Source organism: Schistocerca piceifrons, chromosome 1 (genome assembly GCF_021461385.2).
Source record: "Schistocerca piceifrons isolate TAMUIC-IGC-003096 chromosome 1, iqSchPice1.1, whole genome shotgun sequence".
Classification (NCBI taxonomy): domain Eukaryota; kingdom Metazoa; phylum Arthropoda; class Insecta; order Orthoptera; family Acrididae; genus Schistocerca; species Schistocerca piceifrons.
This window is the reverse complement of record NC_060138.1, coordinates 262,084,473-262,094,291: the sequence shown is the minus strand read 5'-3', so window position 1 is coordinate 262,094,291 and position 9,819 is coordinate 262,084,473. Positions and strand designations below refer to the sequence as shown.

At 40.4% G+C, this 9,819-nt stretch overlaps 1 non-coding gene across 1 annotated transcript; it reads right to left on the bottom strand.

Annotated features, from left to right (window-relative positions):
• Window positions 1-294: 294 nt before the first annotated feature.
• On the bottom strand, window positions 295-369 carry Trnas-cga. Its single transcript has one exon. It is a non-coding gene; the product is annotated as a tRNA-Ser (tRNA).
• Between the last annotated feature and the right edge of the window lie 9,450 nt (window positions 370-9,819).

Below are 9,819 nucleotides of genomic sequence, written 5' to 3'. Positions count from 1 at the left end.
TCTTTTTGTACTTAAATAAATACCATCACGTTGTAACACATGAATTTTTTGTTTTAGAACGAGCTTTTCAGTTTTTCTCTTAGCTCTTATGTTAAGCCAGGAAGTCAAATGTTACGCGAATGGTTTTGCTATTTTTTTAACGAGAATTTAATTGCCATCGTCGCGATTTTGCACTGGCGTGAAATAATTATATTTATCTAATGCTAACCGCTCAGCAGCTCTGCTTAAGAAGTAGTTAATATCACGACAAATAGACACAGAGAAACGTGAAACTTCCTGGCAGATTAAAACTGTGTGCCGGACCGAGACTCGAACTCGGGACCTTTGCCTTTCGTGGGCAAGTGCTCTACCAACTGAGCTATCCAAGCACTTGCCCGCGAAAGGCAAAGGTCCCGAGTTCGAGTCTCGATCCGGCACACAGTTTTAATCTGCCAGGAAGTTTCATATCAGCGTACACTCCGCTGTAGAGTGAAAATTTCATTCTACAGAGAAAAGTGATTTCTAATGAACTTTTTAATGCCATTAGATTAAGACACCTCCAACAGTAGCCCAATACTGTTTGGATAGTTATTAGAGCAACAGTAATATTGCGAAGGGTGTGGTGGCTGTTAACATGTGTACGTTTATTTAATCACTTTTGACGTTAGTGCCCTTCTTACTGTAGTTAGTGCTGTAATGAATTCCAGACATCCACTGAACCACAGTGCTTACATTCAGCAACGGGACAAGAAAACAGTAAAAAATTGTAATTCGACTTTTCCGCCTGGAAGGAATTTGGTCGCCAGTCTTTCAGGGACAAAAACTGAGACCTGTGACTGTATATTCAAGAACATTCAAGGGATTTTACTTTAAACGTAACTACTTCACAATAAGAACAAAACTGAAGCAAGCAAATACAATTTCATTTTTTAGCTTCCGCATGTAATGTCGCCAAATTATTAAAAAATGAGAATAATTTTTAATTTCGCTGTTTTTCGTAAATCTTGAAAGCTACTGGAAATCAGTTTACCCGTGAACAGTGCCACAGCGACCGTGCCAGTAAAGGGACAAGACTGTTGTTTATCTTTGAACTATGACTCTTTTAGCTAATTTTCAGAATCATAATAACGCAATTAACAAGACACCTTGCTAGCCGTGCATGTGAAAGCGCCACCGCCAGAAGGAAGAATTTCGTCGTCCCTGGACCGAATATAACGAGGGTCGGTGTTTGCCGACCATTCACTAGGTGAATACCGAGCTGGTACCCGTGTGCCATCTCACTTACACGATTCACAAACATTTAGGAAGTATCGCCCACATTCACGCGAATAGCACTGCAAGCACGCAGTTGGGGGGCACGTATTCCGTCCCATAGGCGAGAGGGGGTGATGGGGTAACGAGGCGGCGACAGGAAGGCCATCCGGATACCCTTTAAACCACGCCAAATCTGTTAAATAATCTTGTCGACCCTACGCTAATTAGGATCAAAAAAGAAGAAAAAGAAGATGATAATTGGATTACAAGTAATAAATTAACTAACCACAATGTCAGTGTGTTGAAGAAATTTCATTAATACCGTTATTACATAGCAGTAATATTACTCCACAAACATTTTCATTGTATATAATTTGTCTTTGATTAACAATATGGATTTGGGAAATGAAAGTAAAGAAAGGAAGTCCTAAGGTTTCAAGAGATATTAATGTACATTGTTACAAATCGATACGTTTTAATTTTGACCATACCTCGCAGCCTCAAACGTGACTGTATGCAATACACTGGAGGTATGCATTAGAAAGGCCTTCTATCACAACGTTTCGTGTTTTATTAAGAGCACGATGAATTTCGGACCCTGTAGCTCCATCATCACTTGTAATTTGTTTTAATATCTGATTTATTTATTCTTCGTATCTGTGTCCATGACGTATGTAGTTCCTTTATAAATCTTGAGGATATTTTTGTTCTGTCGTTGCAACTAAAAAAATATGTGGTATTTATCACCAGACGCGTTTCCGCCTTATTGAGGTAAAGCATCATCAGTGGTCTGTAATTAAGTTATTTACATTTTGAGTTTGCTTTTAGATAAAAACCACTTCCCTAAGAATAAGTTGATTAGTAGTTACGGTGATTTTCCGCTGAACTCTCGCTTACATCGGGAAATGCTGTCTGCTAGCATATCGTTGTTTTTCGGCGTTGGACACTCATAATTTTGGTCTAATTTTTAGTTTTCCCGCAGTGCTATGCATTTCCTATGTTTTTCGCAACACACTTTTAGGCACACCACTGTATTCTGCTTGTTTTTGTGCTTCTTTGTTGTGGTGTGTGTTCTGTAGTGTTTCCCATATAACGTTTCCACTACTTTGTGTTTGACCTACAACCTTTTCTTTTTATATAAGATTGTTGTTTGTGTGTGATTCTATTTAATTATGTTTCTGTGTATTTAGGTACTGTGTAAAAGTAGGGAAGGAATAGCGATGTAAGGATTTTTTGTGTAGGGGATGGAGAAACCATGATGAGTGGACATAAGTGTATAGCAGTGTGTTGGAGTGTGAGTTAAAGGAGAAGGTGAGGAGCGAGAAGTGAAACGTAACTGTGACGGGGTTGACGGAGAGTGGGGGGAGGGGGGGGTGGCGAATGGAAAAGGCTCTTTTCTTTTTCATGTCATTTCATCAATTTTTCTATATAGTGTCTGGTTTACAATATTTATTTCGTCATCGAGCATTTATTTATTTTGTGGTAATGCCTTGTGTATGTGGCAATTTTCTTGGGAAGGAAGGAGGCGTCTGTCTTTACCGATTTTTATGATATTCATATCGTTTTCAATATTGCTTGGTCTATGGTGTTCTTCTTTTAAATGATCCGCAAATGCCGGCCGGAGTGGCCGAGCGGTTCTAGGCTCTACACTCTGGAACCGCGCGACTGCTACGATCGCAGGTTCGAATCCTGCCTCGGGCATGGATGTGTGGGATGTCCTTAGGTTATTTAGGTTTCAGTAGTTCTAAGTTCTAGGCGACTGATGATCTCAGATGTTAAGTCCCATAGTGCTCAGAACCATTTGAACCTTTTTTTTTTTTTTTTTTTGATCCGCGAATGTTAAATGATTTGTACCGTATTTAAATGCTCTCATGTGTTCTCTATATCTTGTGTCAAATGACGTGCCAGTCATTATGATGTATATCTTCTCACAATCTCTGCAACTGAGCTGATCGATACCACATTGTTGATATCTGTCTGGTTTTGATTTTCTCCCTCCCCTACACAAAAAATTAGGACATCTTTATTCCTTCCCTACTTTTACACAGTGCATCAATACACAGAAACATAATTAAATAGAATTACACACAAACAACAATCTTATATAAAAAGAAAAGGTTGTGGGTCAAACACAAAGTAGTTGAAGGGTTATGTTGGTTACACTACAAAACACAAACCACAACAAATACTTAGAAGTACAAAAACAAACAGAATGCAGTGGTGTGCATAAAAGCGTATTGTGAAACACATAGAAAATGCATAGCACTGCGGAAAAACTAAAAATTTGACCAAAATTATCAGTGTCTAACGCCGAAAAACAACGATGTGCTAGCAGATGGCATTTCCCGATGTAAGTACTAATCAAGTTATTCTTAAGGAACTGGTTTTTTATCTAAAAGCAAACTCAAAATGTAAATAACTTAATTACAGACTACTGATGATGCTGTACCTGAATAAAGCGGAAACGCGTCTGGTGATAAATATCACGCATTTTTGAAGTTGCAGCGACAGAGCAAAAATATCCTCAAGAATTATTAAGGAACTACAGAAACCATGGCCACACGAATGAAGAAAAAATAATCAGATATTAAACCTATTACCACGTTCACTGCCATCGGCGCACCAGCGCGTCCGGCCGATACTAGTGCATATGCCGTCGACGCGCCTGCGCGGCGAGACACTCAGCTGTTTCTCAGCGCCACAGTTTAGTCGGGCACAGCCATTCGGTGTGGTTCATTGCGCAGGCACTCTAAGAACGTATTGTTTTCAATTTTTGCGGGTGCGGTTCGTGTGTTTTCCCTACAGTTTTTCTCTGTTGTGGGACTGAAAATGGAAGACAATCGTGACACGGCGGGCCCTTCAGAACCTAAGAAACGTAAAACACAGGACACAAGAAACGTACAAAAACTAACGGATGCGGAATTATTACGAATATTAGAAGAAAGCGATTCGGAAACGGAACTGGCCAGTGAGGAGGACGGCGTGGAATCCAGTGAAGAGTCTGACGGAGCCGAGTTTGTTTTAGATGAGACTGTAGAAATGGCTGTGAATCCTAGCGACAGGGAAATGGCAGAAGGAGTGGTAACAAGAGATAACGCAGCTGATACAACTGTTGCGTGGGAAAGAGAGCCAGTTGGAATGATAAATTGCCCATTTATAAAAAATGAGGGACTGCTTATTCAACCGACGGAAAACACTCCCTTAGATTATTTTCGTCTTTTGCTGACGGACGAATTTCTATTGACAGTTGTAGAAGAAACAAATCGAAACGCGATTGAATTATTCCTTTCTGCGGGAACCAAAGGACAATCACGAATAAACTGTTGGAAAGATGTGACTGTTGGCGAATTGTTAGTGTTCTTGGGAGTTTTCCTGCACATGGGAAATGTAAAGATGAGGAATTTGCAGGACTATTGGAAAAAGGACGCTTTATTCAACGTGAAAGGAATTGCCGATAGTATTTCACGAAATCGTTTTCTGCTAATACTACGTGCATTACACTTTTCTGAAAATCCAAAACAGGGCAAACCAACACCATCCGACAGGTTGTATAAAATACGTCCCGTTATCAATTTTTTCAATGAAAGGATGTGCCAAGTTTACTACCCTGGACGGGAACTGTCTCTGGACGAATCAATGATCCTTTGGCGTGGACGATTACTTTTCCGCCAATACATCAAAAACAAAAAGCACAAATATGGCATAAAGCTATATATTTTGACAACTCCCACTGGAATGGTCCTAAAATTCGCGGTATACACTGGCATGCTGGACGATTTAGGAGGAAGAGGCCATGCGCAAAAAATTGTTCTTCATTTACTAGATGAAAAGTTGAATGCTGGTCACCATGTGTACATGGACAATTACTATAACAGCTTCGCATTGGCAAAGCTGCTCCTGGATAAGAAGACCCACTGCACGGGAACTCTGAGGGCGAATAGGAAGGATACACCCAAGGAAATACAGGAAGCAAAACTACGAAAAGGTGAAGCCGTTGCCAGATTTGCGGAAGGAGTTATGATAGGTAAGTGGCGTGATAAGAGGGAGGTTTGCTACATTTCTAATGCATTTACAAATGAAATGGTTGAGGTTGAAACCAAAAGAAAGGAGAAGAAATCTAAGCCCTTGGCCATTGTAAACTACAATAAATTTATGGCGGGAGTTGATCGGCACGATCAGATGTTATCATATTACCTCTCGGAACGCAAAACCATACGCTGGTACAAGAAACTTTTTATCCACGTTGTGGAAATGATACTGACAAACGCACATGCCCTACACAATAAATATTGTGGCACAAAAATGCCCCTCCAAGAATTTAGACTCAGTATTATAAGAGCACTATTGCCACGAAAGCAGGTAGAACGGCCAGTCAGAAATCCCCAACATGTTGTGGTAAAACGAGAATCAAATGGAAAATCAAAAACACCGCGAAAAAAGTGCAGATCATGCGCCAGCCGTGGACAACGAACAGACACGATTTACGAGTGCCTAGATTGCCCAAATAAAGCAGGATATTGTTTGAATTGTTGTGTTATTCACCACCTCTAAAGGCAGATAGCACTTTCGTTGCTCATTTATTTTTCGACAGTTATGTGTCGGTACTATTCGTAAACTTTGTATTTATTTTATTTGTTTGAGAGTGTAATGGATAAAGCTCTAGATTGTATTTTTCTTAGATTTGACATACATTTTATTTCAGAAGTTTCTTCGAGATCTTGTGTTTGTATTTGAATGTTTCTACTATATTTTTTGTCCAATAAATATGTCGTTTGTCAGTAGGATGTTTCGTTTCATTTATGAATATAAAATGAAATTGTAGTAACCTAAACTGTCACACTAACCAGGAACAATACACTAGACGCATTGGCGCGTCCACGGCCACCCGCTACAGAATATGGCCTGATATGCCACTGACGCCTTAGTGCGCCCCAAAACAACTTTGATTCACGAGAGTAAATTTGATTGTGTACTTATAAAATAAATACATGTTATATTACTTTTAGCAATATATTTTCAGATTCTATTAAGAAAAATATTGGTTACGTGGCAAAGCAAGGCCAATTACAGTGGCAGTGAACGTGTTACACGTGATGATGGAGCCACAAGGTCCGAAATTCATCGTGCCCTTAATAAAACACGGAAGTTTGTGACTGAAGGCATAGTTTAGCTCATACCTCCGGTGTACAAATTGATACATTGTCCAGAAGTAATTAACATCAACTTTTCTCAACCTAGCTAACATACTCCTCACAAATTGAAGTAGAAAAAAGAAATATTGTTGCATTTTTAGCTGAATCATAAACATGTGAGCAATAAGGAACCACGACATTATGCTTTCTTCCAACCTTATATTAAACAAGTAGCTGCTCCTAGCTATATTGCATTCTTTAGCTAGAATGCTTGCTGGATGTGTGGTGTGGGCAACTACGACATAGATTCAGGTTCGCAAAAACGAGAAGCAGTTACACAATTGTGGTTACTTGCGACTGGAAATGCAACAAGGCGATGTGTCCACTCACATTTATGCAGTACTTTAGTGGGATGGGTGATAAACCGATCTGCCGAGCGCTGTTGCCAAGCCGGGTGCTCTCAGCCATTGTGAGGCAAACTGAGGAGCTACTTGATTGAGAAGTAGGGGCTCCGATCTCATAAAGCGTTATACGGCTGAAAGAGCGATGAGCTGACGACACATCCCTTCCCTTCATAGCCGGCCGCGGTGGCAATGAGGTTCTAGGCGCTGTAGTCCGGAACCGCGCGACTGCTACGGTCGCAGGTTCGATTCCTGCCTCGGGCACGGATGTGTGTGATGTCCTTAGGTTAGTTAGGTTTAAGTAGTTCTAAGTTCTAGGGGACTGATGACCTCAGATGTTAAGTCCCATAGTGCTCAGAGCCATTTGAACCATTTTCCCTTCATATCCGCACCCAGTGACGCCTGGGAAGTGAGGATGGCACGGCTGTCGGTCGGTTCCCTTGGGCCTTCATGGCCTATTCTGACGGAGTTTAATTTTAATTTTATTATTCAGTGCTTTACTCCACAAAACTAACTGCTAATTCTGCACAGTAGCTGTCGACTGCAGTGCATCACCATTTAAGACTACTGATCTTACGTATCTTTGCGTGTTGGAAGATAACGCTAAAAAAAGGCGCCCAACTTTGAAGACGAAGTAGTTACTTTAGTTTCGTGATCAGTGATACATTGATAATTTTTTTAGGAAATCATTCCCCCAGGAAGACATCAGTTATTTATTAATAATACGAAAAGTAAATTGAAGTGCAACGTAGTTTCAATAAACAAATCATTTAGCCCATATTATGTAAGCTGCCAGAGTTAATCCTGGGGGACAGTAGAAAGTCAACATAAAGTTGAAAGAATTTGTGGCACATTGAAAATACATTGGAGTCAAACACAAGTTAAGAGTCAGCAACAGTATAAAAATAACAGGGAGCGAGACATTTAAGAAAAAAAAAGCTCTGGAAACGATGTAGCAATCTGGAAGAATAAGAACTGCTGGTCGGCCTGCCGATGGACTGAGAAATGTGATACTACGTGAAGAATTTGACAGTTCACTGAAAGACCTACATCGAAACGAGGCCCCATGAGTAGACAAAATTCCATATAGAACTACTGATAGCCTTGGAAGAGCCAGCCCTGGCAAACCTCTACCATCTGGTGTGCAAAATGTATGAGACAGAAGAAATATTCTCAGACTTCAAGAATAATGTAGGAATTGCAACTCCAAAGAAAAGCAGATCCTGACACATGTAAAAATTACCGAACTATCTGTTTAATAAGTCATGTTTACAAAATACTAACACGAATTTCTTACAAACTCTGGGAAGATCAGTTTGGACTCCATAGAAATGTAGGAACACGCCAAGCAATATTGACTTCACTACTTATAACAGAAGATAAGTTAAGGAAAGACAAACCTATGTTTATAGTAGACTTAGAGCAAGCTTTTGACAACGTACACAGGAATATTATCTTTGAAATTCTGCGGGTAGCAGGGGTTAAATACAGGGAGCGAAAGGATATTTTCAACTTGTACAGATATCAGACAGCAGTGATAAGAGTCGAAGGGCATGAAAGGGAGGCAGTAGTTGGAAAAGGAGATAGACAGCCTTGCAGCCTATCGACGACATTATTCAATATGTACGTTGAACAGGCATTCAAGGAAACCAAAGAATAATTTTTAGCAGGAACTAAAGTTCAGGGAGAGGAAATAAAAAATTTGTGGTTAGCCGATGACGTTATAATTCTGTCAGAGTCAGCCAAGGACTTGGAGAAGCAGATGAACGGAATTAACAGTGAGTGTAAGGAGAACATAAGATAATCAATGAAAGGAAAACAAAGGCAACTGAATGCAGTCGAATCAAAACAGGTGATCCTAAGGGAATCAGCTTAGGATATGAGTCGCTTGATGTAGTAGATGAGTCTTGCTATTTGGGCAGCAAAATAACTAATGATGGCTGAAAGAGCTAGGCTGTAAAATGCAAACTGACAACAGCAAGAAAAACATTTCTGAAGAACAGAAATTTGTTAACATCGATAGAGATTTAAGTGTCAGCAAGTCCTTACTGAAAGTATTTGTCTCTTGTGAAGTCGTTGTGGAAGTGAAACATAGACGATAAACAGAATATGCACAATGTGAATAGAAGCTTTTGAAATTTGGCGCTAAAGAAGAATACTGAAGATTAAATGGGTCTATCACTTTAGTAATGTTGAAGTATTGAACAGCATTGGGAAGACAGAAACTCTGTGGGACAACTTGGCCAAAAGTGGTCGGCTGATTGAGTACATTCTGAGACATCAAGGCATCACCAGTTTTGTACTGGAGGGAAGTATGGTAGGTAAAAATCGTAGAGGGAGAGCAAGAGAAAAATGCAGTGTGCAGATTCAGAACGATATACGTTGCAGTAGTTATTCGGAGATGAGGACAGCGGGATAAAGTAGAATTGAGAACTGCATAAAACCAATCTTCGGAATGAAGACCGCGGAGCGGTTCTAGGCGCTACAGTCTGGAACCGCGCTACCTCTGCGGTCGCAGGTTCGAATCCTGCCTCGGGCATGGATGTGTGTGATGTCCTTAGGTTAGTTAGGTTTAAGTAGTTCTAAGTTGTAGGGGACTGATGACCTCAGAAGTTAAGTCCCATAGTGCTCAGAGCAAATGAAGACCACAACAACAAAAACTAGTTGTCAAGCCGCTGCAGTCTCATCACCAGGTGGAGTTGTTACCGGAACATTATCTGGACGGTGTGCAACTTGATGCTGTGCTCTAGTTGCTTCCGCAAATGAATCACAGCTGCTGTTTGCAATCCACAAAGGATATACTGGTTTCATGTATCTTGGTCTATCTTTTTCCTGCACGCGGATTAGTTTACGTTTGGATCAACAACTTTTTGTTTCTATACCAGGAGGATAAATCTCTACTGCATATGCCAATGGCAATAATGGCATAAGGAAAATACTATGAGAGGCCAGAAGACATTGGAAGGCTCCGGAGATCATGTTAATGGCGCGTTGTTCCTCAGTTGTTAACGGATACTTGTAATGCCCATCAATTTGAGTCTTGGTTGAAACGG